The sequence below is a fragment of the Mustelus asterias genome, chromosome 8 (assembly GCF_964213995.1).
Source record: "Mustelus asterias chromosome 8, sMusAst1.hap1.1, whole genome shotgun sequence".
NCBI classification, from domain to species: domain Eukaryota; kingdom Metazoa; phylum Chordata; class Chondrichthyes; order Carcharhiniformes; family Triakidae; genus Mustelus; species Mustelus asterias.
The window spans coordinates 18,052,721-18,077,344 of record NC_135808.1 but is presented as its reverse complement, the minus strand read 5'-3'; the positions used below and the strand labels follow the sequence as shown (position 1 = coordinate 18,077,344).

General features: G+C 49.8%; 1 protein-coding gene across 2 annotated transcripts in view; it reads right to left on the bottom strand.

Annotated features, from left to right (window-relative positions):
- The window catches only part of LOC144496891 (alpha-1,3-mannosyl-glycoprotein 2-beta-N-acetylglucosaminyltransferase-like), a 54,104-nt gene that overhangs the window by 8,326 nt on the left and 21,154 nt on the right, over positions 1-24,624 (bottom strand). The window contains exon 1 of one of the 2 annotated variants that reach the window (XM_078217490.1): positions 19,890-19,948. The exons of the other annotated variant lie outside the window; for it this stretch is intronic. The gene's annotated coding sequence lies outside the window, so the exon portion shown is untranslated. Of the gene's footprint in view, positions 1-19,889; positions 19,949-24,624 lie in introns of those variants that run through there. 2 annotated transcript variants of the gene reach the window in all.

The window sequence follows — 24,624 nt, the reverse complement described above, 5'->3', positions numbered from 1 at the left end:
CTTGTGAAACCAATCTGAAGCCCATCTAACCGACACTATTCCAATATCATCCATAGGTTTATCCAATGACCATTTAAATGCCCTTAACGTTTGCGAGTCCACTACTGTTCCAGGCAGGGCATTCCACGTCCTTACTACTCTCTGAGTAAAGAACCTACCTCTGACATCTGTCCTATATCTATCACCCCTCAATTTAAAGCTATGTCCCCTCGTGCTAGCCATCACCATCCGAGGAAAAAGGCTCTCACTGTCCACCCTATCTAATTCTCTGATCATCTTATATGCCTCTATTAAGTCACCTCTTAACCTTCTTCTCTCTAATGAAAACAGCCTCAAGTCCCTCAGCCTTTCCTCATAAGACCTTCCCACCATACCAGGCAACATCCTGGTAAATCTCCTCTGCACCCTTTCCAATGCTTCCACATCCTTCCTATAATGCGGCGACCAGAACTGTATGCAATACTCCAAGTGTGGCCGCACCAGAGTTTTGTACAGCTGCAACATGACCTCATGGCTCCGAAACTCAATCCCTCTACCATAAAAGCTAACACACCGTGCGCCTTCTTAACAACCCTATCAACCTGGGTGCCAACTTTCAGGGATCTATGCACATGGACACCCAGATCTCTCTGCTCATCCACACGACCAAGTATCTTACCATTAGCCCAGTACTCTGTATTCCTGTTACTCCTTCCAAAGTGAATCACCTCACACTTTTCCGCATTAAACTCCATTTGCCACCTATCAGCCCAGCTCTGCAGCTTATCTATGTCCCTCTGTAACCTGCAACATCCTTCCGCACTGTCTACAACTCCACCGACTTTAGTGTCATCCGCAAATTTACTAACCCATCCTTCTACACCCTCATCCAGGTCATTTACAAAAATGACAAACAGCAGTGGCCCCAAAACAGATCCTTGCGGTACACCACTAGTAACTGAACTCCAGGATGAACATTTCCCATCAACCACCACCCTCTGTCTTCTTACAGCTAGCCAATTTCTGATCCAAACCGCTAAATCACCCTCAATCCCATGCCTCCGTATCTTCTGCAATAGCTTACCGTGGGGAACCTTATCAAACGCTTTACTGAAATCCATATACACCACATCAACTGTTTTACCCTTATCCACCTCTTTGGTCACCTTCTCAAAGAACTCATTAAGGTTTGTGAGGCACGACCTACCCTTCACAAAACCGTGTTGACTATCCCTAATCAAATTATTCCTTTCTAGATGATTATAAATCCTATCTCTTATAATCCTTCCCAAAACTTTGCCCACAACAGAAGTAAGGCTCACTGGTCTATAAGTACCAGGGTTGTCTCTACTCCCCTTCTTGAACAAGGGGACAACATTTGCTATCCTCCAGTCTTCTGGCACTATTCCTGTAGACAATGACGACATAAAGATCAAAGCCAAAGGCTCTGCAATCTCCTCCCTAGCCTCCCAGAGAATCCTAGGATAAATCCCATCCGGCCCAGGGGACTTATCTATTTTCACACTTTCCAGAATTGCTAACAGCTCCTCCTTATGAACCTCAATCCCGCCTAGTCTAACAGCCTATATCTCAGCATTCTCCTCGACAACATTGTCTTTTTCCTGAGTGAATACTGAAGAAAAATATTCCTTTAGCACCTCTCCTATCTCTTCGGACTCCACGCACAACTTCCCATTACTGTCCTTGACTGGCCCTAATCTTACCCTAGTCATTCTTTTATTCCTGTCATACCTGTAGAAAGCTTTAGGGTTTTCCTTGATCCTACCTGCCAAAGACTTCTCATGTCCCCTCCTGGCTCTTCTTAGCTCTCTCTTTAGGTCCTTCCTGGCTAACTTGTAACTCTCAAGCGCCCTAACTGAGCCTTCACGTCTCATCTTTACATAAGTCTCCTTCTTCCTCTTCACAAGAGATTCAACTTCTTTAGTAAACCACGGTTCCCTCACTCGACCACTTCCTCCCTGCCTGACAGGTACATACTTATCAAGGACACGCAGTAGCTGTTCCTTGAACAGGCTCCACATTTCAATTGTGCCCATCCCCTACAGTTCCCTTCCACATCCTAAGCATCCTAAATCACGCTTAATCGCACCATAATTTCCTTTCCCCCAGCAATAACTTGCCCTGCGGTATATACCTGTCCCTTTCCATCGCTAAAGTAAACGTAACCGAATTGTGGTCACTATCACCAAAGTGTTCACCTACCTCCAAATCTAACACCTGGCCTGGTTCATTACCCAGTACCAAATCCAATGTGGCCTCGCCTCTTGTTGGCCTATCTACATACGTGTCAGGAAACCCTCCTGCACACATTGGACAAAAACTGACCCATTTAAAGTACTCGAACTATAGCTTTTCCAGTCAATATTTGTAAAGTTAAAGTCCCCCATAACAACTACCATTACTTTCGCTCCTATCCAGAATCATCTTTGCAATCCTTTCCTCTACATCTCTGGAACGTTTCGGAGACTTATAGAAAACTCCCAACAGGGTGACCCCTCCTTTGCTGTTTCTAACCTCAGCCCATACTACCTCAGTGGACAAGTCCTCATCAAATGTCCTTTCTGCCACTGTAATACTGTCCTTGACTAACAATGCCACACCTCCCCCTCTTTTACCACCTTCCCTGATCTTACTGAAACATCTAAACCCCAGAACCTGCAACAACCATTCCCGTCCCTGCTCTATCCATGTCTCTGAAATGGCCACAACATCGAAATCCCAGGTACCAGCCCATGCTGCAAGTTCACCCACCTTATTCCGGATGCTCCTGGCGTTGAAGTAGACACACTTCAAACCACCTTCCTGCTTGCCGGTACACTCCTGCGACCTTGAAACCTTATTCATGACCTCACTACTCTCAACCTCCTGTACACTGGAGCTACAATTCAGGTTCCCATCCCCCTGCTGAATTAGTTTAAACCCTCCTGAAGAGCTTTAGCAAATTTCCCCCCAGGATATTGGTACCCCTCTGGTTCAGGTGTAGACCATCCCGCTTGTAGAGGTCCCACCTACCCCAGAATGAGCCCCAATTATCCAGGTATCTGAATCCCTCCCTCCTGCACCATCCCTGTAGCCACATGTTCAACTGCTCTCTCTCCCTATTCCTCTCCTCGCTAGCACGTGGCACGGGTAACAAACCAGCGATAACAACTGTTTGTTCTAGCTCTAAGCTTCCACCCTAACTCCCTGAATTTCTGCCTTACATCCCCACCTCTTTTCAGAAGATTTTTCTTCGTATCAAGGGGACAAGGCGTCATGGAGGGGCAAAAGGAATTTGGGCATCTACGTACCAACAAGAGCGGCAATGGGCAGCACAGTGGTTAGCACTGCTGCCTCACAGTGTCAGGGACCCGGGTTCAATTCCGGCTTCAGGTGACTGTGTGGAGTCTGCACGTTCTCCCCGCGTCAGCGTGGATTTCCTCCAGGTGCTCCGGTTTCCTCCCACACTCCAAACATATGTAGATTAGGTGGATTGGCCGTGCTAAATTGCCCCTTAGTGTCAGGGGGATTAGCAAGGTAAATGCATGGGGTTACGGGGATAGGGCCTGGGTGGGATTGTTGTCGGTGCAGGCTCAATGGGCTGAATGGCTTCCTACTGCACTGTATGATTTTGAGAGCTAGTACACTGGCAAAGCAGGTCCTGTGGCGCAGTGGGTAGTCCGAGAAGCTCTACGTTCGAGTCCTGCCTCAGGACTTGACGACCACAGAAGGTGCGTCCATAACGTGGCCAAGCTTGTCGATTATCAACAAGTGAATCATTCCAATGCACCTGATGGCAGGCGGCAAAGAGCCAGGACGGTTTCCTGGTCAGACACACTGCAGAAAGTACCCCACTGCAGTACTTTGTCAATTCACCATTATGGACCAACCAATGGTCACCAACACCCTCCTAGGACATGGTACCCGAAGGATAAGGAGGACATTAGGGATAAAATGATCCAAAAATTAGTCTCCCTCACAAGAGGGCCTGCAATACAAAGGGAGGGCGGTTTCTGCTTCAGTTGTATGCAGTCTTGGCAGAGCCCATCTGGAGTGCTGCGATGAGTTCTGGGCACTGCTTCTCCCAAGGAATGTACTGGCCTTGGGGGGGAGGGACAGAACTTTTTAAAACTTACAACAAACGCATTTTGAAGGGAAATGAGGAAAATCTTGTTCCGCACACACAGTTGTGAAAATCTATAACACTTTCTCTCTCGCTCCCAAAAAGCTGTGGATTCTGGGTCACTGAAATCCTTCAAGGCTGCGGCTGAAGGATTTTTATTGGGGAGGGTATCAGGGCAAATGAAACAAAGGCAGGGTGCAGACCAGCATGATCTAACTGAAAGGCAGGACAGGCTTGAGGAGCTGAATGACCTCCTGTTCCCAAGACCCCACGTTAATGCCTGGGACGGCACAATGGTTAGCACTGCTGTCTCACAGCGCCAGGGGCCTGGGTTCAATTCTGGCCCTCGGTGACTGTGCGGAGTTTGCACGTTCACCCCGTGTCTGCTCCGGTTTCCTCCCACAGTCCAAAGATATGGGGGTTAGGTGGATTGGCTATGTTAAATTGCCCTCTTAGTGATCCAAGATGTGTAGTTTAGATGGATTAGCCATGGGAAATGTGAGAGTTTACAGGGAATGGGCGGGGGGGAGGGAGTGCCTGGGTGAGATCCTGTTTTGGAGGGTTGGTGCAGACTCAATGGGCCAAATGGCCTGCTTCTGCATTGCAGGGACTCTGTGGAGCTGGCTCTGTGTTTAATCTGGGAAGGCTTGATAGGACTATGTCACGGGTACTTTTACTCTGCACCTAACTTGGGAATGTCGATAAGGAACGCACACACTTGCTTGCAATTTAAACGCAAAAACAGCAACAGGTTAATTCCCCTTCCACAGAAATCCTGCAACACACTTGAAAAATGGGGGCAAGGATAAGTCATCTTCTAACCAATTGTACCAGCTTGCAGTCAGTGAACATGGGAGGTAGAGGACTAAGTTTCAGTAGGAGCATGCTACACGCAAGTGGCAGTGACAGGGTTAACATGGGTGGACTGAGCTCTGTGTTGGAGAAAGGCTGAGACAGGGGAACAAGCAAGTGGGGTAGCTATATAGATGGCGTCAGTGGAGGAGGAACAATAGATTCAGTGCACGTGCAGTGATGGGGTTAATAGATCAGTGAGCAGAGGCCGCCGCGGGGTATACCAAGACCAGACCCAGTCATTTCACAGCAAGTTTTCTGCTGTCTGTAATTCATTCGATGAGTTCCTTTCTTGAACCACAACAACCAGTCTGCAACTGATGGCTCTCTCTGATAGCTGTTTTCACAAGGCAGACGCACGCATTTCAAACAAACAACTGCACAATCCAGGGAACAGCCCGTACAGGGAGAGTGGGGAAGTACAGGGAGGGAGGGAAGGGAGAAACCTGGAGCCTTCAGAGACAGTAAACCCATGGGAATGTCTTCAGCAAACCAACCCCACTTCCTCCGCCTCACCTTTGGCGGCTCCGCCTTCAGCCATCTAGGCCTGAAGGTCGGGAATTATTTGGCTAAACCTCTCCGCCTCTCCCCTGACCTATAGTAATGCACAAAGGACTGACCAGGCTGATGTGGAAGGAGGAACATCCAGGCCGGTTCCAGACTGATAGTTCGGTTGGATACAGAAACAAGGTGACTGCAAGTCAGGCAGTTGGCAGAAGCCATCGCCAAGGTCTTGGGTAGCAGCAGCCTCTAGGCCTCTACCACCCAACTCACCCATCCTGCCTCTACCCTTTCATCAGGAAAAACTGCTGTTTGACTGAGTTGGGCAGTGAGAGAACCATGGAAATCCCAACAGTGCAGAAAGAAGCCATTCAACCCATCTAGTCTATACCGACTCTCCAAAAGAGCATCTTACCCAGGCCCTCTCCCTGCCCTATCCCTATAACCCCGCACATATACCATGGCTTATCCACCCAACCTACAGATTCTTGGACAGTAAGAGCATGGCCAATCCACCTAACCTTCACATCTTTGGGCTGAGAGGGGAAACTGGAGCACCCGGAGGAAACCCACGCAGACACAGGGAGAATGTGCAAACTCCACACAAGACAATCAACCAAGGTTGGAATCGAACCCGGGTCCCTGGCGCTGTGAGGCAGCAGCGCTAACCACTGTGCACAAGCTCAGGTGATCAAATGTCCAAGGGAAACGTCCAACTAGGATTTGGAAACCCCATATCCATCTGAGCCTGCGTCAATACTCACATCTGTCCAAGTCCTCAGCAACACTCAGGTCAGTCTGACCCTGCCCACCAGTACGTCTCTCTCACTCTGCCCATCAATACTCAGGCCAGTCTGATCCTGCCCACGAGACTCACGTCTCTCCCACTCTGCCCATCAATACTCAGGTCAGTCTGACCCCATTTCGTGCCACTCACCCACCCATCTCAGAGCAGACGTGGACTTTTTACAGAAGAACTCTCCTGCCCAGAACATCGCCTACATAGCCAGCAAGATATTAGCAATCACACAACCTCTGCTAGGAGTTGTTGGGGGAGAGGGGGGGGCGGGGTGCGGTAGGGGGCTCATTCCCCTGTTTTCTTTAGAGTCGTCCCAGTGAATTTTCTCAGGAAAATGCAGTTGAAGTGCGAGTGCTGCCCTCGAACGGGGCCTCCAAGGGTGACTGGCCTCTCTCGCTGATCACAGCTGTTCTGCATCATTTCCCAACCCTTTCTCACTTCACCCAGGGACTAGCCAGCTGCTTCCCTTGTTTAATTCCAAAAGCTCTGACTCATACAACTCTCAGTGTGGGCACAGTACACCACCCGCAGCCTTACTTGCAGATGTAGAGCCTCACAACACGGGGGAACTCTGTGTCACATCCGCCTCTCAGACAGGTAATGCACCCAAAAACAATAACTTGTATTTACAGTTGCCCCTAACACACCCTCCCTTTCCTACTGCACCTTTCCATGCCAGCACAGGAGATACAGCACCCACCCTTTTACCTCCTTCTCACCATCCAAGACCCCTATCCAAGTGATGCAGCAATATACTTGTAGCTCTTTCACTTGTTGCTCACGATGTGGTCTCCTCTCCATCAGGGAGGCCGAACAACGCAGACTGGGTGACTGCTTTGCAGAACGTTCAGTCTGCAAGCGTGGCCCCTGGTTTCCAGTCACCTGTCAGTTTTGGTCTCCACCATGCCAAATTGCCCCTTAGTGCCCAAAGATGTGCAGGTTAAGTGGATTAGCCATGGTAAATGCGCAGGGTTATGGAGCCTTCGAGCCTGCTCAGCTATTCAATAGGATCATGGCTCACCCTCTATCTCAATGCCATATTCCCGCTTTTGCCCCATACCCCTTGTATCCCTAAAATATTATCTATCTCTTTGTTGAATACATTCAGTGACTTGGCCTCCCTGGCCTTCTGTGGTAGAAAATTCCACAGATTCGCCACCCTCCGAGTGAAGAAACGTTTCCTCATCGCAGTCCTAAATGGTCTCCCCCGTATCCTGAGACTGTGACCCCTGGTTCTAGATTCCCCAACCAGGGAAGCATCCCCCCTGCACCCAGTCTGTCCAGCTCTGTTAGAATTTTATATTTTTCAATCAGATCTCCTCTCATCCTTCGAAACTCCAGGGAATTTAGACCCTGTCGAACCAATCTCTCCTCAGTCCCACCAACCCTGGTATCAGCCCAGTGAACCTCCCCGGCACTCCCTCTATGGCAAGAGTACCCTTTCTTAGGTAGGGACACCAAAAACTGCACACAACGCTCCAGGTGTGGTCTCACCAAGGCCCTGTATAAATGCAGCAAGACATCCCTACTTCTGAACTCATCCCCTTGCAATGAGGCCAACATAGCATTTGCCTTCCTAACTGCTTGCTGCACCCACCTCTCCACTATCATTGACTGGTGTACAAGGACACCCAGATCCCTTTGTCATCCACACTTCCCAATATATCAGCATCTAAATAACACTCTTCCTTTCTGTTTTTCACACCAAAGTGTATAACTTCACATTTAGTCATGTTGTACTGCATCTGCCGTGTGTTTGCCCACTTACTCAACTTGCCTCAATCACCTTGAAGCTTCTTTGCATCCTCCTCATAATTCTGCCCAGTTCTGTGTCATCAGCAAACTTGGAAATGTTACATTTGGTTCCCAAATATTAGATCAAATTGGTCAGAGAGCCTATGTTTTAAGTTGCGTCTTAAATGAGGGGAGTGAGGTTGCGAGGCAGAGGTACACGGAGGGAATGAGAGAGTTTAGGGTCCAGGTAGCTGAAGGCACAATGGTGGAATGATTAAAATCGGGGATGCTCAAGAGGCTGGAATTCGAGGAGTGCGGAGATCTTGGGGAGCTAAAGGAGTTTCTTTTAATCCTTTCATGGGATGGGGGCAGGGGAGGGTGCTGCCCATCCCTAACTGTTATTGCAAAGGTGATGATGAGCCTCGTTCTTGAATCATACAGAGTGTAACAAATACTCAGTTCTGTGAGTGAGGGAGCTTCAAAATTTGGACCCATTGACAGTGAAGGAACGGCAGTATACTTCCAGGTCAGGATGGTAGGTGACAGGAAGGAGAAGCTCCAGGTGATGTTCCCGTGTGGACGCTATCCTTTTCCTTCTCGGTGGTAGAGATCGTGGATTTGGAAGGGGCTGTAGGGAGTGAATGCTGAAAGTGGTGGATTGGGTGCCATCAAGTAGGCTGCTTTTTCCTGGATGGTGTTCAGCTTCTTGAGTGTTATTCGGGTGAGTGGAGAGTATCCCATCACACTCCTGACTGACTTACATATGAAAAAGGAGTAGGCCATTCAGCCCCTCAAGCCAGCTCTGCCATTTGATAAGGTCGTGGCTGATCTGTTTGAGTTTCCAGTTCTACATTCCCATCCATCCCTGACAAAATTTGATCTCCTTGCCTAACAAGATTCCATCTACCTCCGTCTTAAAAATATTCAGTGACCCCACCTCCACTGCCTTCTGTGGCAGAGTTCCAAAGTCGCACAACACTAAGAGAAAATAATTCTCTTCATCTCTGTCCTAAAAGGGTGACCCCAATTTTAAAACAGTTCCCCTGGTTCTGGACTCACCCACAAGAGGAAACATCCTTTCCACCTCCATCTTGTCAAAATCGTTCAGGATCTTACACTTCAATCAAGTCACCCCCTCACTCTTCTAAACTCCAGTGGAAACAAGCCCAGTCTGTGCAACCTTTCCTCATAAGACAACCCGCTCATTCCAGGTATCAGTCTAGTAATCCTCCTCTGAACCCCCCTCCAACACATTTATACCCTTCCTTAAATAGGGAGACCAAAACTATATACAGTATTCGTGATGTGGTCTCACCAATGCCCTGTATAACTGAAGCATAACATCCTTACTTTTATGTTCATTTCCACTCGTAACGAAGGATAGCATTTCATTAGTCTTCTTAATTACTTGCCGTACCTGCATTAGCTTTTTGTGACTCATGCACAAGAACACCTAGATTCCTCTACCTTTTTCCCTGGAGTGTAGAAGGCTGAGGGGTGATCTTAAAATAAAATAGTCTATAAAATAATGAGGGGCATAGATCAGCTAGATAGTCAACATCTTTTCCCAAAGGTAGGGGAGTTGAAAACAAAAGGGCATAGGTTTAAGGTGAGGGGGAGAGATACAAAAGGGTCCAGAGGGGCAATTTTTTCACTCAGAGGGTGGTGAGTGTCTGGAACAAGCTGCCAGAGGCAGTGGTAGAGGCGGGTACAATTTTGGCTTTTGAAAAGCATTTAAACAATTACATGGGTAAGATGGGTATAGAGGGATATGGGCCAAATATGGGCAATTGGGACAAGCTTAATGGTAAAAACTGGACGGCATGGACAAGTTGGGCCAAAGGGCCTGTTTCTATGCTGTAAACCTCATGACCTCAGCATTCTGCAGTTGTTCTCCATTTAAGTAACATTCTGCTTTTTAATTCTTCCTGCTAAAATGAAGAACTTCACATTATCCCGCATTATACTCCATTTGCCCATTCACTCAACATAGCCTGTATCCTTTTGCAAGCTCCTTATGTCCTCTTCACTTTCCCCCTGATCTTTGTGTCATCTGCAATGTTAGCTACAATACCTTCACTCCCCTCAACTAATTCATCAATAAATATTGTAAAACATTGAGGCCCCAGCACAGACCCCTGCAGGACTCCACTCGTTATATTCCGCCAATGAGAAAAAAAAGACCCATTTGTGCATACTCTCAGTTTTCTACCAGCCAGTTAATCTATTTTTCATGCTAAAGTTAAAAAACTTTAAAGTTTATTTATTCGTCACAAGTAAGGCTTACATTAACACTGCAATGAAGTTACTGTGAAATTCCCCTAGTCGCCACACTCTGGCGCCTGTTTGGGTCAATGCACCCAACCTAACCTAACCTAACCCTATGTTATTTTATTTTCTGCAATTAACTTTGCTGTGGCCCCTTATAAAATGTCTTCTGGAAATCCAAATACATCAGTTTTTCAGGCTCCCCTTTATCCACAGTGCATGATGCTCCTTCAAAGAACGCCAATAAATTGGTTAAACATGTTTTCCCTTTTACAAAATCATGTTGACTCTTCCTGATCACCTTGCTTTTCTCTAAGTGCCCAACTATAACCTCCTTAACGATTGATTCTAACACATTACCCATGAGAGATGTCAAGTTAATTAGCCTCTAGTTTCCTGCCCCCTTCCCTTCTTGAATACAGGGGTTATATTTCATAGTTTTCAATCAGATGGAACCTCTCCAGAATCTAACGAACTTTGGAAAATTAACACCAACGCATCTACTACCTCATTAGCCACCTCTTTTAAGACCCTAGGGTTTATTCGGGTCCTAATGAACCCGGATAAACCCTCAGCTCCATCAGTTTGCTCAGTACCACAACCTGAGTGGGGACAAAGTAGAAATGGTCGAGAGCTTCAAGTTTTTAGGTGTCCAGATCACCAACAACACGTCCTGGTCCCCCCATGCCAACACTATAATTAAGAAAGCCCACCAACGCCTCTACTTTCTCAGAAGACTAAGGAAATTTGGCATGTCCGCTACAACTCTCACCAACTTTTACAGATGCACCATAGAAAACATTCTTTCTAGTTGTATCACAGCTTGGTATGGCTCTTGCTCTGCCCAAGACCACAAGAAACTATTAAAGGTCGTGAATGTAGCCCAATCCATCACGCAAACCAGCCTCCCATCCATTGACTCTGTCTACACTTCCCGCTGCCTCGAAAAAGCAGCCAGCATAATTAAGGATCCCACGTACCCCAGACATAATCTCTTCCTCCTTCTTCCGTCGGGAAAAAGATACAAAAGTCTGAGGTCACGTACCAACCGACTCAAGAACAGCTTCTTCCCTGCTGCCATTGGACTTTTGAATGGACCTACCTCGCACTAAGTTGATCTTTCTCTGCACCCGAGCTATGGTTGTAACACTACATTCTGCACTCTCTCCTCTCTATGAACGCTATGCTTTATCTGTATAGCGCGCAAGGAACAATACTTTTCACTGTATAATAATAAGTGACAATAATAAATCAAATCAAATCTTCCTTTCACCTCTTGATTCATAGCTTTTACTGGAATGTTTTTGTATCCTCTCCAGTGAAGAGATGCAAAATATTTGGTTATTACATCCGCCACTTCCTTATTACCTATTAACTCCCCATTGTTACTCTCTAAAGGACCAACACTCATTTTACTTACCCTTTTTCCTGTTTGAATACCTGTAGAAACTCTTGCTCTCCGTTTTTACATTTTGTGCTAGCTTCCACACACAAATCGGGAGAAGAAATTAGAGTAACCCTTTCATCATTCTCTGCTATGCTTTATATTCTGTCCAATCATCTGACATGCCACTTTTTGTGCACTTATATGCTATTTCCTTAAATCTGGTGCCTTCCTTAACTTCTTTAGTTAACCACGGATGGTGGGTCCTCTCTTTATAGTCGGAATATACTTATTCTGAAATCCCTTAAATGTCTGTCACTGCTTGCCTACTGATTTACCCCTTAGCCCAGTATCCCAGTTCACTTCAGCAAGCTCAGCTTTCATGCCCACATAGTTGCTCTTGTTTAAGTTTAAACTACTAGTCTTAGACCCACTTTTCTCCCTTTCAAATTGGATACAAAATTCAATCATACTGTGGTCTCTGCTAGGGGTGCCTTTATCTGAGGTCATTAATTAATCCTGCCACGTTATACAATATCAAGTCTAATATAACCTGCTCTCTGGTTGGTTCCAGAACATACTGCTCTAAGAAACTATCTTGAAAGCTTTCTATAAACTCCTCATTGGGTCACTACTAGCAGTCTGATTTTTTAAACGTTTATATGTAAATTAAAATCACCATGATAATTGCTGTCCCTTTTTTAACAAGTACCCAATATTTTTCTTGTATGCTTTATCCTAAATTGCTCCTTAGGGTCCAAAGGTGTGTAGGTTATGTGGATTAGCCATAGTAAATGTGCAGGGTTACGGGGATAGGGCGGTGGGTGGTCCTGGGTAAGGTGCTCTGTCAGAGGGTTGCTGCAGACTTGATGGACCGAATGAGCTCCTTCCGCACTGTAGAGATTCTATTTACTTTGTTATGAAAGCTACGCGCATTTAGAACATAGAAACATAGAACAGTACAGCACAGAACAGGCCCTTCGGCCCACGATGTTGTGCCGAGCTTTATCTGAAACCACGATCAAGCTATTCCACTCCCTATCATCCTGGTGTGCTCCATGTGCCTATCCAATAACCGCTTAAATGTTCCTAAAGTGTCTGACTCCACTATCACTGTAGGCAGTCCATTCCACACCCCAACCACTCTCTGCGTAAAGAACCTACCTCTGATATCCTTCCTATATCTCCCACCACGAACCCTATAGTTATGCCCCCTTGTAATAGCTCCATCCACCCGAGGAAATAGTCTTTGAACGTTCACTCTATCTATCCCCTTCATCATTTTATAAACCTCTATTAAGTCTCCCCTCAGCCTCCTCCGCTCCAGAGAGAACAGCCCTAGCTCCCTCAACCTTTCCTCATAAGACCTACCCTCCAAACCAGGCAGCATCCTGGTAAATCTCCTCTGCAATCTTTCCAGCGCTTCCACATCCTTCTTATAGTGAGGTGACCAGAACTGCACACAATATTCCAAATGTGGTCTCACCAAGGTCCTGTACAGTTGTAGCATAACCCCACGACTCTTGAACTCCAACCCCCTGTTAATAAAAGCTAACACACTATATGCCTTCTTCACAGCTCTATCCACTTGAGTGGCCACCTTTAGAGATCTGTGGATATGGACCCCAAGATCTCTCTGTTCCTCCACAGTCTTCAGAACCCAACCTTTGACCCTGTAATCCGCATTTAAATTAGTCCTACCAAAATGAATCACCTTTAGATACAGAGGGTGAGATTTTCTGGACACGTTCAACCTAAAACCATGGGTTTTGGGTGGCACGGTGGCACACGCTCTCTAATTTCATTGCAGTGTTAATGTAAGCCTACTTGTGACACGAATGAATAAACTTTAAAACTTTCAAAGCCCCTTGTTCAGCTAGCATTCTTGCTGCAACCCTTTGGCACCAATTTATTCAGCCCAGATCCTTTCTTACCCCATTGAAATTGGCTTTTCTCCAGTTAATTATTCTTGCTTGGGATTGTTCCATGTCCAGCCTTAAACCTTATGATACAATGATCACTTACCCCCCAAAATGCTCTCCCACTGACACCTGGACACAGCGCTATTTTGAAGAGTGCTCCCCAGTTCAGTGTCCGAAATCTATCCCTTAACCAACATCAGTAAGATAGATTAATGGTGGTTATTGCTGTTTGAGGGAGTTTGCTCTGCTTGCTGCCATATTTCCTACATAACAATACTGACTACATTTTAGAATCATAGATTCCCTACAGTGCAGAAAGAGGCCATTCGGCCCATCGAGCCTGCACTGACAACAATCCCACCCAGGCCCTATCCTCGTAACCCCACATATTTACCCTGCTAACCCCTCTAACCTACGCATCCTGGGACACCAAGGGGCAATGCAGCACGGCCAACACACCTTTGGACAGTTGGAAGAAACTGGAGCACCCGGAGGAAACCCACGGAGAAACAGGAAGAAATGCGCAGACTCCACACAGACAGTGACCCAAACCGGGTCCCTGATGCTGCAAGACAACAGTGCCACTGCTGTGCCGCCCATTCCCTCACATCCATAAAACTACTTAGTTGGCCATAAAATACTTTGGAGGAACTGGAGGTCATGAAAGGTGCTGCAAGAACGCAACTCAACACTTTCAACAAGGCTAAACCGAGGGAATATAACTGGCACTAGAGTCTAAAACACAATCACAGCCCACAGTGGCCACTGTCTTGCTGCAGAGAAGCTCTGGTCCCAACAGCCAATCCTCAGTAGCAGTGTTCCGTGACAGACTGTGCCAAATGTTCTGAACCGTGGAGCATCACGAGGCGATTAGAAGCGGAATACAGACACAAGACCAAAAACATTCCCAGAGACAGGAATCAATGCATAGAACCTAAAACACACCCAGTGCCACACCCACCCACCCAGTGCCACACACACACCCACCCACCCAGTGCCACACAGACACCCACCCAGTGCCCCACACACACACACCCAGTGCCACACCCATCCACACACACACACACCCACCCAGTGCCACACACACACACCCACCCAGTGCCCCACACACACACCCAGTGCCACACCCATCCACACACACACACACCCACCCAGTGCCACATACACGCACACCCAGTGCCACAGCCATCCACACACACACCCAGTGTCACACACACACCCAGACACAGTGCCACACACCCAGACACACACACCCAGTGCCACACACACCCAGTGCCACACACACCCAGTGCCACACACACCCAGTGCCACACACACACACCCAGTGCCACACACACACACACACACCCAGTGCCACACACACACCCCCAGTGCCACACACACACCCCCAGTGCCACACACACACCCCCAGTGCCACACACACACCCCCAGTGCCACACACACACCCCCAGTGCCACACACACACCCCCAGTGCCACACACACACCCAGTGCCCCACACACACACATACATAAAAACACCCAGTGCCCCACACATACCAATACAGAACCTAAAACACATCCAGTGCCTGGCACACACACAGCGCGCCACACACACACACACAGCGCGCCACACACACACACACAGCGCGCCACACACACACACACAGCGCGCCACACACACACACAGCGCGCCACACACACACACAGCGCGCCACACACACACACAGCGCGCCACACACACACACAGCGCGCCACACACACACACACAGCGCGCCACACACACACACACAGCGCGCCACACACACACACACAGCGCGCCACACACACACACACAGCGCGCCACACACACACACACAGCGCGCCACACACACACACACAGCGCGCCACACACACACACACAGCGCGCCACACACACACACACAGCGCGCCACACACACACACACAGCGCGCCACACACACACACAGCGCGCCACACACACACACAGCGCGCCACACACACACACAGCGCGCCACACACACACACAGCGCGCCACACACACACACAGCGCGCCACACACACACACACAGCGCGCCACACACACACACACACAGCGCCACACACACACACAGCGCCACACACACACACACACCCACACACACACAGCGCCACACACACACAGCGCCACACACACACACACACACAGCGCCACACACACACACACAGCGCCACACACACACACACACAGCGCCACACACACACACACACAGCGCCACACACACACACACACAGCGCCACACACACACACACACAGCGCCACACACACACACACACAGCGCCACACACACACACACAGCGCCACACACACACACACAGCGCCACACACACACACACAGCGCCACACACACACACAGCGCCACACACACACACAGCGCCACACACACACACAGCGCCACACACACACACAGCGCCACACACACACACAGCGCCACACACACACACAGCGCCACACACACACACAGCGCCACACACACACACAGCGCCACACACACACACAGCGCCACACACACACACAGCGCCACACACACACACAGCGCCACACACACACACAGCGCCACACACACACACAGCGCCACACACACACACAGCGCCACACACACACACAGCGCCACACACACACACAGCGCCACACACACACACAGCGCCACACACACACACAGCGCCACACACACACACAGCGCCACACACACACACAGCGCCACACACACACACAGCGCCACACACACACACAGCGCCACACACACACACAGCGCCACACACACACACAGCGCCACACACACACACAGCGCCACACACACACACAGCGCCACACACACACACAGCGCCACACACACACACAGCGCCACACACACACACAGCGCCACACACACACACACAGCGCCACACACACACAGTGCCACACACACACACAGCGCCACACACACACACAGCGCCACACACACACACAGCGCCACACACACACACAGCGCCACACACACACAGCGCCACACACACACACAGCGCCACACACACACACAGCGCCACACACACACACAGCGCCACACACACACAGCGCCACACACACAGCGCCACACACACACACAGCGCCACACACACACACAGCGCCACACACACACACAGCGCCACACACACACAGCGCCACACACACACACAGCGCCACACACACACACAGCGCCACACACACACACAGCGCCACACACACACACAGCGCCACACACACACACAGCGCCACACACACACACAGCGCCACACACACACACAGCGCCACACACACACACAGCGCCACACACACACACAGCGCCACACACACAGCGCCACACACACACACACAGCGCTACACACAGCGCTACACACACACACACACACAGCGCTACACACACACACACACAGCGCTACACACACACACACACACAGCGCTACACACACACACACAGCGCTACACACACACACACAGCGCTACACACACACACACACAGCGCTACACACACACACACAGCGCTACACACACACACACAGCGCTACACACACACACACAGCGCTACACACACACACACAGCGCTACACACACACACACAGCGCTACACACACACACAGCGCTACACACACACACAGCGCTACACACACACACACAGCGCTACACACACACACACAGCGCTACACACACACACACAGCGCTACACACACACACACACAGCGCTACACACACACACAGCGCTACACACACACACACAGCGCTACACACACACACACAGCGCTACACACACACACACAGCGCTACACACACACACACAGCGCTACACACACACACACAGCGCTACACACACACACACAGCGCTACACACACACACACAGCGCTACACACACACACACAGCGCTACACACACACACACAGCGCTACACACACACACACAGCGCTACACACACACACAGCGCTACACACACACACAGCGCTACACACACACACAGCGCTACACACACACAGCGCTACACACACACACACAGCGCTACACACACACACACAGCGCTACACACACACACACAGCGCTACACACACACACAGCGCTACACACACACAGCGCTACACACACACAGCGCTACACACACACAGCGCTACACACACACAGCGCTACACACACACACACAGCGCTACACACACACACACAGCGCTACACACACACACACAGCGCTACACACACACAGCGCTACACACACACACACAGCGCTACACACACACACACAGCGCTACACACACACACACAGCGCTACACACACACACACAGCGCTACACACACACACACAGCGCTACACACACACACACAGCGCCACACACACACACACAGCGCCACACACACACACACAGCGCCACACACACACACAGCGCCACACACGCACACCTAGGTACACTCACATCGATAAATAAACTAAAAAGATACCCAACGACGCCAGGCACATGGAATTAAAAATATTCCTAGGTTCGTGCACATACTCACTGACCAAAAACACATCTAGCGACACACACTTGCACACACACAATCAAAAACATGCCCAGCGAGATTTACACACACACACAGAGCCACAAACAGCATAACAGCGTGGGAGCGCACGAGGAGAGAGAGAACTGAAATCGGTAAATCACACACGCACACACCAAAACTATTTGAACTGGTTTCTAGGGAAATGCAACCAGTTTAAGATCTAATTACATCGAGGGGAAAGGAGAGATAAGCGAGAAAGGAGGAACTGAAACTGATGCTGGAGTCTGAGGGAGATTATTTTACCATCTGGCAAACTACTAACCCACAGAACCTGCTCTTGTGAAGCAAGTAGCTTCTGTTCACAGGTATTAGATTACCTCCAATGGCCTGATAAAAGGAGATTGGCAAGTGCCTCCTTCAATAGGACGACGATATAAGCCAGGCTACAGAGGGAAGGCTGAATCCAGGACCAGGATATAGCTGAGCAGCCAGCACTGAGCTGGGACAAACCTATTCCTTCCCGGGTGCCTGGGAAAGAGCACGGGAGGAAAAACGTTGCTGAACAAACAATTGCCAAGCATCATGAATGTGGAGACCTGAGATTTTGTCCTGCTCTCACTGTGTGCATTTCAACACCGACCTACGTATCCCTTTCAATGCAGGAGGAGCCAAGGCTGGATTTGGCGACACATCAGAGGAGGAATCCAAATGACGGACAAAATCGTCCCGAGCTTTCACTCCACATCGGGTGAACCAACCAGGTTAAAGACTACGCTTTCCCGCGGCTCAGTGAGGGGGGGAAGCACCCCCATCTCCGAACCAGCACAGGCTGCTGGGTTCAAGCCCCAACTCTGGAGTTGTGGGATCTTGCTGTGCACTCGCTGGCTGCCGCATTTTTCAATTACCACAGTCACCACTCTTCAAAAAGTATTCCATTGGCTGTAAAGCATTTTACATTGCCCCCCACCGAGTTTGTGTAAAGTTGCTACATCAATGCAAGTCTTTCTCTGAAAGGGTGCCGCCCTTTGGTCAGGGACACTGCCAGACTGTAACGAGAGTCCAGTCCATCGAGGGAACATACAACAGAGTGGGATCAGCGCAGAATCGCTCGCGCTGCTTCCACCCTTCCCCGACCTCGTTGCCCCCACCCACCGCCCCCCCAACACCCACCCACACACCCCACATCATCCCATACACCCCAACACAATCTCTAGACACAGCCCAACCGATGCTTCTGAAACATCAGAAACGGCAACAGCGACAGGTTGCCATCCCAAACACCACCCCCCCCCCCGCCTCCCCTCCCCTCTGCCCCCCCCCGTTTCACTGGCAAGAGGGTGTGACAGCTGCAGGCTCGGTGCTGGAGAGTAGAGCGGCTCACGCCTATTCAACTGTGGGTGGCATCGCACAAGAGAGTAATCCCTGTTCGTGCCCCCTCCGTACTGGCTAACTTCGAGCAGGTCTCGGCGCACGGCGATCGGGAGGAAGAGCCCTGACCTCCTCTGGCCCAGCGGCACCGACACCCATTGCAGTGCGCGGTTACCTATGGCTACGGGGAGTCTCTGGTTCCTGTTCCCCTTGGCCCCACCTTGCTTTCTAAGCGATGTGTCAAAGGGCAGTAACCACCAGAGAGCAAGAAGGGAAATAATTAGATTTGAAAAGATCTGCCCCAAAGGACAAACCTTTACATTAGCATCACAAATGGAACACGTCTCACAGAACATGGACACACAGGGAGGACAGGGGGCTGATTAGGCTGTTTAAAAAGCTGACTGATACACATTCATGTATCTGCACCACCCTCTTCTTTTTAGAGGAAGTGCAACTTTACATACTGGGCTGCCAACTCGTTCACAATCCAGCGATCTCGGCTTCCTCCTCATTCCCTGCTCCAGCTGATCTGAAAGCTTGCCCAGCCAGCAGAGAGCACTGAAACTTTTGGAAAGCAGGCAGGAGGTTCGGGGAGGGTGGGTGGAGGGTGGGGAGTGGGGTGGGGGGGGTGGTGGCTGCGTGGAAGCAGCAGCTCCGGACTCTGTGCTTTAACTTCTTTGACGTCAGACCTTGTGCTGTCAAACAACTTTTGTGTGAGCACAGTTTACCACTCCCTGTCTGGCTGGCGAGCAGATCAGCCCGGCAAAGGGGCACGGTACATCAGCATCTCCAGCTCCCGCCCGCTACCTCCGTGCACCCATTCTCCTCCCTGCGAGCATTTCCCCGGTTTCTCACCCCCCCCCACAAAACCCATTGCACAAACCATCCCCGACAACAACAACAATTTGCATTTACACAGCACCTTTCCCAACGTGTGAATTGTACAATTTAAAAGTTTATACGGGTGGAGGGTACTGATTGGATGAATATTTGAGCTCATATGAAGAGTCACATTTGTCTCACCAGGGGCTCCCGGCTCTCCCCCCGCCCCATTTACTTAATTTACTGACTATTCTTTCAGTTTATTTATTAGTGTCACAATTAGGTTTACATTAACACTGCAATGAAGTTACTGTGAAAATCCCCTAGTCGCCACACCCCAGCGCCTGTTCGGGTACACCGAGGGAGAATTTTACATTGCCAATGCACCTAACCAGCACGTCTTTCGGACTGTGGGAGGAAACCGGAGCACCCGGAGGAAACCCACGCAGACACGGGGAGAACGTGCAGACTCCGCACAGACAGTGACCCAAGCCGGGAATCGAACCCGGGTCCCCAGTGCTGTGAGGCAGTAGTGCTAACCACTGTGCCACCGTGTTTTATTAAAAGAATAATGAGACACACTCGGAAGCAGTTCAGAGAAGGTTTATTCGACTAATACCTGGAATGGGTGGGCTGTCTTATCAGGACAGGCTGGACTTGTGTCCACTGAAGCTTAGAGTCGGAGGTGATTTGATCGAAACATGCAAGATCGTGAGGGGTCTGGACAGGGTGGGTGTGGAGAGGATGTTACCTCTTGTTGGAGAATTTAAGGAGTCACTGTTTAAAAATAAGCGGGTCGCCCATTTAAAACGGAGATGAGGAGAATTATTTTCCCTCAGATGTCGTGAGTCTCTGGAACTCTCTTAGAATCATAGAATCCCTGCAGTACAGAAGGAGGTCATTCGGCCCATCGGGTCTGTACCGACCACAATCCCACCCAGGCCCTATTCCCGTAACCCCCATTTCCCCCGCTAATCCTCCTGACACTGGGTTCAATTTAGCATGGCCAATCAACCTAACCTGTACACCTTCCTCAAAAGGCAGTCTTTGACTATTTTTAAGGCAGAGTGAGGTAGATTCTTGATTAACGAGGGGGTGAAAGGTTATCAGGGGGTCGGCAGCAATGTGGGACTGAGGTTACAATCAGATCAGCTGCAATCTTATAGAATGGTGCAGCAGGCTCGAGGGGCCGAGTGGCCGACTCCTGCTGCTAATTTGTATGTTTATATGTGTGTGTATGCGTTTATGACACTCATTGGCAGCATTTTTATGGTCAGAGTTAGGAGCTGTACACTAACGTTTGGCTTGGGGGTGGTGCAGTGGTTAGCACCGCTGCCTTACAGTGCCAGGGACCCGGGTTCGATTCCTGGCTTGGGTCACTGTCTGTGCGGAGTCTGTACGTTTCCCCGTGTCTGCGTGGGTTTCCTCCGGGTGCTCCGGTTTCCTCCCACAGTGTGAAAGATGTGCTGGTTAGATGTATTGGCCTAAATGCTAAATTCCCCCTCAGTGTACCCGAACAGGCGCCGGGGTGTGGCAACTAGGGGATTTTCACAGTAACTTCATTGCCGTGTTAATGGAAGCCAACTTGTGAATAAGAAATAAACTATACTTTTATAAATCTATATCTGAGGTAAATACTGACACCTGCTCTCCTTGTTCACTGACTGGACCTCAGGGGTTTAACACAAGGTGTTTCACAGGAGGGGGGAATCACAGAGTAACATACGGTGCCCATCGTTGCTCTATGTGGGATCTTGCTGTGCGCAAATTGGCTGCCTTGTCTCCCACATTACAACACTTGGTGCTTCCCTGGCTGTGCAATGCATTGGAATGCCCTGTGGAAGGCGCTATAGAAACACAAGTCCCCCTCCCATCCCCAAGTCTGTGTGTGAGGGCAGGTCACCGAAAGCTTGGTCAGAGGGGCAGCCTTAAAACCGAGTCTTAAAGCAGGAGAGGGAGGCGAAGACTTCCATAGAAATGCTTCCAGAGCCCGAGCCCTGGACTGCTGAAGGAAGTAGGGCATGAGTGAAGAGGCCGGGACTGGAGGAGTGCAGTGTTCTCAGAGGGCTATAGGGACTGCAGGTCGCAGAGATGGGACGGGGATGGGGGCGACGGAGGGATTTGAACATGAGGATGAGGATCCCCTTCCCCCGCAGTTTTAGACCACTCCCTCTGCCACTAACTGCGCAGTTGCAGAATGGACGGGGTAAACCAGCCTTCCCAGGGCAGGACTGCGAGAACATGAGGGGCTGTGTGAAACTGTGGCCGTAATCTCCAGGAGCTAAATCTGTAAACCCGTAGAGGGTGTAACTCAAGACACTCTAGGTTTATGCTTTTTTAAAAAAAAATTCATTCATGGCTTGGCCAGCATTTATTGCCCCTTGAGAAGGTGGTGGTGAGCTGCCTTCTTCAACTGCTGCAGTCCCCTGAGGTGTAGGGACACCCACAGTGCTGTTGGGGGGGGGGGGATGGTGGGGAGGGGGGCAGTTCCAGGATTTTGACCCAACGACAGTGAAGGAACGGCCGATATATTTCCGAGTCAGGTTGGTGAGTGGCTTGGATTGGAACTTGCAGATGGTGGTGTTCCCAGGTGCCTGCTGCCCTTGTCCTTCTAGGCAGTGGCGGTCGTGAGTTTGGTAGGTGCTGCCTAAGGAGTCTTGGCCTGACCTCAATCCAGTCGCTCCCCCCCCACTCCCAGAAAGTGGGTGGCACAGGGTGAGAGCAGGATCAGGCTTGTACAATTGCCCCTACCCACAGTTTAAGGCCCGCATATTCTGGATGGGCACAGCGGGTGAGGCAGTGGTGGCTGACTGGCATCTATTCTTGCAATCAACAACAAGGTAGAGGACAGACAGAGGGCAAAGCAGGCCGGAGGGGGAGAAAAGGCCGGAGGGGGAGAAAAGGCCGGAGGGGGAGAAAAGGCCGGAGGGGGAGAAAAGGCCGGAGGGGGAGAAAAGGCCGGAGGGGGAGAAAAGGCCGGAGGGGGAGAAAAGGCCGGAGGGGGAGAAAAGGCCGGAGGGGGAGAAAAGGCCGGAGGGGGAGAAAAGGCAGGAGGGGGAGAAAAGGCAGGAGGGGGAGAAAAGGCAGGAGGGGGAAAAAGTCAGGAGGGGGAAAAAGCCAGGAGGGGGAAAAAGGAAGGAGGGGGAAAAAAGAAGGAGGGGGAAAAAGGAAGGAGGGGAAAGAAGGCAGGTGGGGAAAGAAGGCAGGAGGAACTGAAATGGGTTAAATGGGCCTGGAATACATTCCAAGCGACTGTCAAACTCAAAAGTCGCTCATTGCATTTGAGAAGAGGTGACTGAATTCCCTTTTAAATGCCACGATTGTCTTGGAGATAATAATCCGAGAGGGGTCAAAGAAAAGAGCTATTGTGGACTCAATCGCTCTAGTGGATGAGCTGGTAACAGCATAAGGGACCAAATGGCAACCATATGTTCTTAGCTGCTCTGACTGCTAGTGGTCATTGTACACATCCATTGTAATATAGTGGGACCATTGTGTGACTAGATGTTTCTGAGGAGTTCCTCGGAGTGGCAGGAGACCAGTCAGCCTATTCCACCCGTCATTCACGCCTAGTCTACATCTTAAACTTCATTTTCATTACCATACACTGCAGAAAGAGGCCATTCAGCCCATCAAGTCTACACCAACTCCCTGAAAGAACATCCTACCGAGGTCCTATCCCCGTAACCCTTCATATTTACCCCGCTAATTGCCCAAACCTATCCATCTTGGGACACTCAAGAGATGATTTAACATCGTCAATCAACCTAATCTGCACATCTTTGGGGTGTGGGAGGAAACCAGAGCACCCGGAGGAAACCCACGCAGGCATGGGGAGAACGTGCAAACTCCACGCAGACAGTGACCCGAGGCCGGAATTGAACCCGGGTTCCTGGCGCTGTGAGGCAGCAGTGCTAACCACTTTAATATATCCTCACCCACCACAAAAAATACAATCTATAAAATCTCAGTCTGGACATTTCCAATTAACCCCCTAACCTCCACTGCATTTTGCGGGGATATAGAGTTCCAGGTTTCTACTGCCCTCTGTGTGAAGAGGTGCTACCTGACTTCAGCCTTGAACAGAATTACAGAATTGTTATAGTGCTGAAGGAAGCCATTCGGCCCATCATGGCTGTACTGGCTCTTCGAATGAGAGCAACTCGCTCACTGCCATTTCCCCGTCTTCTTCCTGTACATTTTCCTTTCCTTTTCAGATTCCCTTTTCAATGAATCAATTGAATGTTCCTCCTCCGTACGATCGGGCAGTGCATTCCAGACCCTAACCACTCGCTGTGTAAAAAAATATTTCCTCTGATCATTTTTGCTCCTTTTACCAATTACTTTAAATCTGCTTTCTCGTAGAGACATAGAAGA